We start from the raw sequence: 10,310 nt of genomic DNA, 5'->3' as shown, positions 1-10,310 counted from the left end.
ACGAAAGTAAGGGTTACAAAAGTAATCACATTACCATCAACCTCAGCTGTAGTTTGTGTTATTGCCAATTAGCACATGTTAGCATGATAACACGCTATACTAAGATGGTGAACATGGTAAACATTATACTTGCTATACATAAGCATGTTAGCATTCTCATTGTAAGCAGTTTATGCTGACATTAGCATTTAGCTCTGCTGTACTGAGCTTCACTTAGCTGTTAGCACGTCCCAAAGAGAAGTTGGGGTCATGTTGGGGTTGTAAAGGAATATCTCTAAGAAAAACCTCCTCATTTCCTCTGTATTCCCTCTTTTGTTGAAACTGTGTAGAGGTTAAGTGGTAAAATGGATAATAGAGGACTGGGTTTGTGTTTTATGGCAGCATCACTGGCTCCATGACAGCTATAGTGGATTAAATCTCTACTATAATACAGTTTGGGTGACAGCTCCAGAGGTCAGACAAGGAGATTAGACAGACTCTTAATTAAGTTGCTGGCAAGCTGAGAGGCCTTGACCCACATTTAATATGTTTGCCAAAAGGACATGTACATACTCAGTATGTTGAGGTTGTTTTCTGCACACCTTAACACTGAAAGAGAAGCAAAAATAGATGATAAAGTGATGTCTAGCCTTGTCTATCATCGGACAAGTGAACTAAAGGGCAAAGATGACAGGTTATTTAAGTGCAAGGACAGTTAAGTACAATGCAGACAGACAGAAAAGATATCAATCCACTTTGAGAGTGGCCCATAAACGTTACCCAAAGGACCAATGAGGCCGATGAGGTTGATGGAGGGGTCAGAGTGAGTGAATTGCAACACCCCATTGGTTGAACATTAAGGTCATGAGGTGGACCTTGGTAGAATCAGATTGTCAAGGATGAGAGGTGCCGGTGGCAACGTTCAATAAAACATGCGGGCAATCTTCTCACCTGGAGTAAAAGTGCTCGGCAGTTCAACTCCAGGCAGCCCAAACAGATTTCCCATGTGAGCCAAAAGCACTGCAGCTGCTCATTCACCACGGCTGGCAATCCAAGCTGCCATCAAATCGACTGCCGTTGCCAGAAATAGTGCTGAAAATTGGTCAAACTATCACATAGTATCTGACCTCTGACAAAGCTTATCTTGCACAAGAAAACGTATGGAGCTGAAATGATAGTGTCTGTCTGCTCCAGCTCCTCTTTCTGCCTCATTAGTTGCTGATATTGGATAGGTTATCTCAGCTTACAGCACATTTTAAGGTTGTAGCCAGCTCTCCTTATCCTGAAAATGCTGCACCGAAAAGGTTACATTTTTGTGAAAATATCACACCTGAAACTCCTTTTGAATATGGTGATTAAATTTGTGCCCGCTGCTTCCCCTATATGCCTCTTGTGTAGCAATGAAGGTGTTTCAATGATGGCTACATCCTGAGTTTGTTCCGTTGCTGAAGGCTGCCTGCTACAGGACATGAAATGAGGAGACAGATGATAAGCTTCTCCCTCACGCTCTGGGGAACACAGTCAGCCATGAATCATGACGGGCAGGAATCTCAGAGTCAGATAAGTGTGTATACACCAACACCACAGGATGCATTCACAGACACAATATGGACAGCCCATATTCGGACGTGGCCACTTGTTTTTGATGCATGGGATTCCTAAAGTCTAACTATGTATCAAGACTATGCACAGTATGGATGCTATATGTTGTCATTTACAGGGCGCTACTCCTCGATTAACACTGAAAAATATTTTTTTAAATATGTGTTTCAGTTTTGAGTAAATACCCCCACCTGAACAGAAACAGCAGACTGAGAAGTAAAGCAGTAATAAGTCGTGTAGACTGTAAACATTAAACTTCCAAGTCTTCCCCTTCAGCATTCTTAAAGACTCTCCGCAAGACCAGAGGGGCTCCACATCTAAAACCCAATTTCCATTTAACTGATAAATTCTAGGAATTACCTGGCAAACTGCGATCAGGTCGAGAGGATTAACAAGAATATTCTTTTCCAAAAGTCAGACTCCAGAGAGTGGTTCAGGAAAAGGCCAGTGAGTTGATGTCAGAGCTCAACTTTAATTTATGTATATTTCTTTTAGTGCAAGCTCACAACAGCATGACATGCAGGCTGAGCAGTTAGCCAGCCATGTTATTAGATTTTTGTTCTATTTTTTTTTTTTTTTACTGTGGAGGATGGTGCGCACAATGGTTGTTTTTTTTTGGACCAGTATCATGTCAATCTAACAGCAAGTGAATGGATAGATATGACATTGTATGTAATCATTTAATGTCATAGAAATGATCAGATGAAATGTGTGGATATCTAAAATATTCAATTAGGGAGCGGTGCAGCAGTGCGGTTGTGCTGCCATCTAGTGCTTCGAGGCTGCACCTCACTGCTTGTTTCAGTGGGATGTAAAACTAATTCAGCTCTGGACTGCATTCATTTTCCTTTAATTTATCTCCTGTGAAGCGTGTGTGTGTGTGTGTGTGTGTGTGTGTGTGTGTGTGTGTGTGTGTGTGTAACTGGGGACTGCACCTTAGTTATTCAGAGCATCTTACAGTGCCAGGAGTGCACATGTCACACATGTAAGGGTAAACCCAGTGGAAATCAAAGCCATAGTCCTGGCAGTGTTATTGTTAGCTTGATCCATTTAACCTCACAATGCTTATCTGTATCCATGGTGTCGAGTTTGACATTAATGGTTTGCAGTTCACTCATATTACGAATAAATAGAATAAAAGGAATTCTGACATTCCGCTCGCTAGTGGTATCTAGCCATGCAGATAGTTTTTATTTTTTTATTTTGATATATTAGTCTAAAATACTTTTGTCATTTCCCCAATTCGTAGATATTACTTCTTCTTTTTTTTAAATCGACTTTGGAACTATTTTCTACTAAAGAAATGGTCCCAATGAATACTGCAATCCACTGTGGGTTCTGTGTATTATCAGTGACAGAGATTTTCTGAATAGACAAATTACAGCATATTTTTATTTTAATTTTTTACTTTTTTTGTTCCAAAATAATTGTTCTATGGTTTGACTGCCACAAATTTAATTTGCTTTCCTTTGTATTGCATTGGGGTAGTAAAACAAATCTTAAAATCTGGGAAAATCACGGCTTCATTACTTGTCATAACTGAGAAAATAGAACTTCTTATTTATTTTGAGTAAACCAACCCTTTATACATTTGGCATTAATTGATATTGTCCAGTATGTATTCATAAATGCTTGACATCCTCATAACTTGTCGCTGAACAAGCTGACAATCACAACTACAAACCAGTTGTGGTTCATTAACAGTTTTTGTGGAACAATTAAAAGTAGCACAACCGGTCCTCTATTGGACCGACAGTAGCAAATTATTTTGTCACTTCAGGTGATACAGATGTCTTTATCTCAAGTTTTGTTATTGCTCTGCTGTCCTCCACAGGCTGCTGTTGTACTGTGGCTCCGCACTGTGATTGACTGTGTATGCAGCAGGATGAGCCACACCGGGACAGAGCCACTTATCACTCCGGGAGCAATGGATGACCCAGGAACAGAGATGCAGCCTGGACCGCACACTGTGTCATCTGTCAGCCTGGCCGCGTAGGTGAACCGGAGGATGAGAGGAGATGAGCAGAACTGAGATTTAGAGCCCGGCCTTCCTCACATTATCTCCCCTCACACCATTGATCATGTTGTGAAACCTCCTGGAGCTACAACCGGGGGAATAAAGGGACAGCTGAAGGATGAGGGGAGGCATGCAGCACTGTTGTGGTTGGATTTCTAATGAGAATTAGACTTCAAATCACCGTATTCATGAAGTACAGTGAGTGTCAGGGAATTTGTCTTGTCAGCACTGATGCAAGGACATATCGACAACTCTGCGCCAATGCCAGCTACACAAATCTCAGTACAATTATTTTCATTCAAGGAGTGGAGGTTACAGTTTGATTACAAAACCTGCACTTGACACTTCACACTTAGCCTTAACCTCTTCGGTTAAGATAGTTTTTGCTGTTGATGGCTTTACAGCTGGGGTTGGGCCAATGGATGATTCCGAAGGGATTAAAGAATGCATTCTACAATAAAACTAATTAATTTATCCTATGTCTGCATCAAAATAAATGTACACATAACTGACTCAGCCAAAGCTAATCATTTTAAAAGCATCTTTAAAAAAGCTCTTTCTATTATTGTCTGCATGTGCAGTTCAGTCAACTTACCATGTGTGAGGTAGTAAGCCACGCAGTCAGACACATCTTTCCATCCAGGGAGAGCTGAGGGAGGGATGGTGCATTCAGTGGAGCTGACAGGTACCTACCTCTGATTCAATGTGATTTATTTCCACACAGAGCTTGGACGTGGCCAGTGCATCGGCAGGTCAATTTGGTTTGGGTAGAAGAAGAGTTGTCTGATTGATAGAGTGGGGGCCAGCCATGTTCTGTACGCTCGGCTCCCCCTCCATCAGGGCCCCAGCTATGGCCAATTAATCCTCCGCAAACAGAGCAGTGGCTTTGCCGGGGATTTTGTGTGTGTGTGTGTGTGTGTGTGTGTGTGTGTGTGTGTGTGTGTTTGGGTAAGCCTCCATCTCTGACCTAAGACTGCCTCCCCCTGGAAGCAAGCTGTCATCTCGTTCATGTTGGCTTTGGTGCATTTCCATGATATAAAGCCAAGACAATTATCTGGAGTCCTATACTACCTGCTAAAGTAACATGGACTTGCAGAAATTGTGATTAATCAAATACTTTGGTGTCACCACTAGATGGCAATATCTGTTAAAATTATAAAGTGGATTTAATTATACCTCTAAGTCCCTGCTTCCACGAGACTACTAGTTAAATGAAGGAGAGCAAAGAGCTCCTGACTCGCTGCTTTATCAGTCACAACAGCACACAGCCAGCCTGCTCCCTCTAGCTCACTTCAATCCCACTCTCCTGGTGCTTTCTCTCAGTGCTCACCCTGCGTCTGGCTGTGTTTTATGAGGCCCCTTGCATCTTCAAGGCTTGGTGCGGTCAAAGTGTTGCCTGACGTCCCACTGACCCAGCCCACCTTTGAGTATCTGTCCAAGGCCTCCTTTTTTCGGCTGAAACCCCCCAAAGGCTTTTTATCCCTTTATCCAGGCATGAGATCAGAATTCCAGATCAGGATTAGGGTCAGTGTCTGGATCAGTTGTATCAGATATCAATTGAAGCATATCTCTCCATCTCTCTTTAACCTCTCTTGCTTTGCTGGTCCACCAAAAGACGTTTTATCTTGTGTTCTCCTTCTCCTCTCTCCTGGAGATGAGTGACACATCAGAGATAGCCGTCAACTAATCCTATCCTTTATGCTCTGTGAAAGTAAGTTGCAAGCCTGTAGCCCTTTCGCACTTTATTTGTTGTCGTTGAAAATCATACTTAATGTCATGCTCAACGTCAGATGGGAGCTATGTGCCTTTTTGAATTTAACTCAGTCAGTGATGTGCCTCTCAGGAACAGAAGAAACTTAAACATCAAAGCGAGACAAGAATTCTTCCAGTCAAATGGTTGGTTATTGTTGGAATTGCTCCAGGAAATGGTTGATGAATGCATTGGCAGCGTGCCTTTCAAGCCGGGATTGTGTTTGGTTGGTGAGTTTTGAAAGCTTCCCACACTGCTGTCATTATACAACACTGGACTCCAGACAGCAGGGCATGATGTAGGCAAGGCAGTGATGATACAATTAAACATTCTCCTGTGTCTATATCTGTAGCATCCATAAGAACTCCTTTACTTATGATAAACTGCTAAGAGGAGGATCAGAGGGGTTTTTTTTGTGGGAGGGGGGGGTTCTGCTTTGCTGTCTTCTGAGCCAAAAATGCTGTCACTCACATTGTGCACCATCAGCATCAGCTGTGTTTGCTAATTTGTCCAGCAGGTGGTGGTGGAGAGCTGGTGTTCTCATAAACAAGCACTCAAATAAAGATAGAGACTGTGTGTGTGTGTGTGTGTGTGTGTGTGTGTGTGTGTGTGTGTGTGTGTGTGTGTGTGTGTGTGTGTGTGTGTGTGTGTGTGTGTGCAAGGAGGAACTGTCCCCAGAGCTTCACCTGACCTCCCATTCCCCTCTGCTGCACACACCTTGTCAGCAGGTTGGGCCTTATCTCTCTCCGACTGAAGTGAGCCATTGAGTGCACACTTGACCTTGTCATTATCTTGTAACTGGCTTTGTTTCCACTCTCCTTTCTCCCTTTTGTGTGTTTCCTGACTTTCCTATTCCGCACTATTTGAACAAAGATAAGAACAGAGTCTATTTACCCCCCTATCAAGCAGACACACACACACCCACTCACTCACGCAACCTCTTGTCTCTCTTTCTCTCTCCCTTGTTTATGAAAGAAACCTTGTGTTTATTACAAAGAGAGGCCCTGACTATGACCTTCCATGGCGGTTTGAGGTGTAGTCAACGCCACTGAGTCTTCTTTCTCTCATTTACAATATAGAGGAAGGATCACACTTTTCTTCATCCTGAGTACAAAGCATATACATGGATGCTTTTCCTGGTAAACATTAATACAGTCTACATACAACGACCGTACTTGTTTGATAAAAAGAAAGGCAGGAAGATGAACACATAGGCCTTTAATCTCACCATTTATGTGCAGCATTATGCCCAAATAAAGAGCTAAAAGTCATTCGAAGAGCACCCTGTAGCAGGTGAGAGGGTGGTAGATATTCACAGGTAAAATTAAATAATATGTCCAAAAAAACTACTATTCAATGGTTGTTGGCAAATGTGCTTTCTTGTCAAGAGTTAGATGAAAACACTGATTCCACTCTCATGTCTGTCCATCCATGACACAACAGCCCTGAGACAGTTAGCTTAGCTGGGGCAGGGGGGAAACAGCTAGCCTGGCTCTGGCAGAAGCTACGGCTAAGAAATCGTCCAGCACATTATCCCTGTGAAATCACAAATTGTTGCTTTTACTCACTTTTTTCATGTGTTAAACAAACAAGATTAAACATAAATCAATAGTGAGCTTTAGCATTAGCTCATCTCTAGCTAGCCTGGCTGTGTGTGAAGGTAGGCTAGCTGTTTCCTCCGCGTTGAGCTAACTGGCTGCTAGTTCCAAATTTACATTGAAGAAACAGATGTGAGAGTGGTATCAATCTTCTCATCATACTTTTGAGAAGAAAGATAATAAGCCAATTTCCCAAAATGTAAAACTATTCCTTTCAAAAGTGATGTATGGTAGGCTATTACTGGAACAGGAATGCTCTGAAACTGACCTTAACTGATAGCTGCTCAGTAATTATGAAAACAAGACTTGTAGGCTATAGTTCACGTTACGTTACTATACATAATATATATATATAATAGAGACTTTTGTCCTGATAGGCTTAACTTCAAGGATATCTAGAGGGAAATGTACACTTTGAAGAGTACAGGTACAAATATCACATCTAATGTAGCAAAGAATTGTAGTAGTCTAGTAATTTCAAATGTACACTAGTTTGATATACCAAGCAGAGGATTTTTGCGAGAATTGTTCTTGACATGAAATAAATGAAGGAAAACTGTGATCCTGTTTAGGAGCTCATTCTCACTGAAGCCGAGGGATGCAAGTTCCTTTTGGAATTACAATAGGCATATGCTTTCCATAAAGCAAGCCTCAATATATCTGTCTATCAAAAGGTTCACTGACAGCATGAGGAGAGGTGTTGCTCGTCTTTGATTCTAATGCTAAGAGCATAATTTATGTAAGATGTTTGTAAGAATAGATAAAAGGAAGTTTCATGCTTGAAGAGCCAAAAAAGTGCCTGCAAAGCACTGTTTTTAAAACTCCTGGGGCAGCAAGAGAGTTGATGAACAGGGCGGGTGCAAATGGTGATTAGCTCAAGCCATTTATTGCACTAACAAAACAGTGTGCCAATCACAGACATCCCTTGAGTTTTCCTCTCTTTTCTGCAAATATGAAAGACCTTGTCCCGACAGTGACTTCAAAGGTGGCAGTGGCAGGCCCCATACCAGGACACAACGTCTCCCTGAGCCCTTCCCCTCCACACATCAAACCCCAGCTGACAAAAGCAGCTCTAGGTGGCATAATGAGACGCATCACTCCTTTCAACTATGTGTGAAGTGTGACATTCTCTGTCTTCTTGTGCCTTATGTTGACACTGCGGCCTGTGTGTGAGGAGTTGACCGGACAGTCCAGACAGACCCCGCTCCTTGGACACTAGCCACTGAGGGCAGCATCAAAGCCCTGCATGTTCCTTAGGTCAACAGTCATGGCCGTGTACACAAACAGACACACACATCTGACTCCAAGGGTGGGAAGAGCAGTTTTGGTGCAGCCCTCCCCATCGTATCTTCCTCAAGATTGTTTCTTGTGTGTCCAGAGGAAGGACTGCAGACCAAAACATCAACTGATAACTCAATTTTCATGAATCTTTCTTGGTAGGCAGTGCCGGTCAACTGTAAAGCCGTTTTAAGGATCTCTGTTTCACGCACATGTGCACCCTATCAGATAGGAGATACTGGAAGGCATGCTCCTGCCTTGTGACTGCCTCTCTGGTATTTTTGCGTTGATGAAGGCCATTATCAGTGGATTAACAGAAACTAAGATGGTGGGGGCTCACGGTGTTGGAACATACTACCCTAATTCTCCCTCGCCTGTATCCCATGTATTAGCCTTGTCCACTGACCAGCAGATAAGATCCCTTGGAGAGATGGAAGCTATGCAACCACGCGCTGCACCTCTCATATGACCATGATGCCAGAGCCAAAAGTTAAAGGCAAGTTCAGTAAGCTGTGCAAAGCTGATCCATGCTTCAATCCACAGACAGCTTTTCACAAAAACCTGCGTTTAGAATCCTCCAGAGGTGCATAAAGTAGCATTCAACATGTCACAACACAGCCAAAATAAAAAAACAGAGACTGGTTTCTGCTCCCTGGACACACACACACACACACACACACACACACACACACACACACACAACAGCTGCATTCATATTCACCCCCATTCATCCAATTCATGGCATAATACAATTGGACAGGTGGATTGATAATCTAATATGGCTTAGTTGTTTTTATCCTATTCCTCTCACTTTTCAAATAGTTTACTTGGAGCCCGAGGGTGTGAGCCATCCTGTTTTCTATGGCCGCCGAATTACCTCAGAGTGCGCAGTGCCTAGCTCGCTGCCAGTGAGGGAGGCGAGTATTGTTTTCATGACAGAGATCAATGGGTGGGTGAATGTGCTTTAATTCTGCAGGAGCTCCTCTCCCAGGCTAATAAATGCAAGCCTCCCTGCTGACTGGGCTGTCGTGCTGAGCCCAGCGGGGGTCAGCCTTTTTGTGTTCCTGTGCCCAAATTATGGAACCATCAATACGGTCCCTGGAACCAGTCAATAGAAGCCCGCTTTGTGGCTGAGGGGAGACCAACTTCAAGGCTGATCAAAAAAAAAAAAAAGGAAAGGAAGAAAAAAAAAGGAGCTCTGACACATTTACCAAATAAGATCAGAACGCACACATATATTATACATAAAAAAATTCAGAATCACTTGTATTACTTGTGCAACAGATATTGGGTGTGTCTCGTCAAAGGGATGCATCCAGCCAAACCTGTTTGTTTTACTTTGTTAATAATTATGTACATTGCTAATTCTTCTGCATTGGAAGGCAGTGGTTCATGCAGTCAGTGCACTATAATTGTACTTTGAACATGAAGCCACTTTAGAATCACTCAAGTTGTGTTCTGAAAGTCTATGAGGGGATAAAGTATGCCATTGTTGCATATATTATCAAAAAGATAGACTTGAATAAATGTTGACTTTTAGATTTATCTTAATTTTGTTGGCAGAATTATTGAAATCCATATTCGAACATGGGTTGGCTTTTGAGGATCCCTGCAACACCATTTTTCAACAAAATACTACATTTCTGTTGCCTGAGCCAGGGGTTGTGACACACTTTCTTTTGACAACACATAGGCTATAAAAACTGTTGTCATGCATGAGTGTGTATACATACTGCCTCACTGCTGCTTGTAGCATCAAGTGAATTATTAAGTATCCAGCTTCAAAAAGCTTGTAAAACTCTGTCCTCCTCAAAACCTCAAACTTTTTTCTTCCCCTCTCCCCTTTTCTCTCCCTCTCTTATTTTTGTTGGCTTCTCAAACATCAAGTTGTCTCCGGATTTTCAAACGGGCTGAAAAATAAGAGTTTCCCCAGCTTGCAAGCGCATTCAAAGGGCGCGTTCTTCAGATGTGCCACCTTGCAGCGTGGTGGTGGCTGTGCAGGAACAGGATCATTCAGATATGCTAATGGATCAGCGGGGTAGCTCCAAGCGCGGCTTACCCCGCTTTAAAAGACAGCTGCCTTCTC

Source organism: Cebidichthys violaceus, unplaced genomic scaffold (assembly GCF_023349555.1).
Source record: "Cebidichthys violaceus isolate CVI_PGR_0920_01 unplaced genomic scaffold, fCebVio1.0.p SCAF_9, whole genome shotgun sequence".
In the NCBI taxonomy this organism is placed as follows: Eukaryota; Metazoa; Chordata; class Actinopteri; order Perciformes; family Stichaeidae; genus Cebidichthys; species Cebidichthys violaceus.
This window is presented reverse-complemented; position numbering follows the sequence as displayed.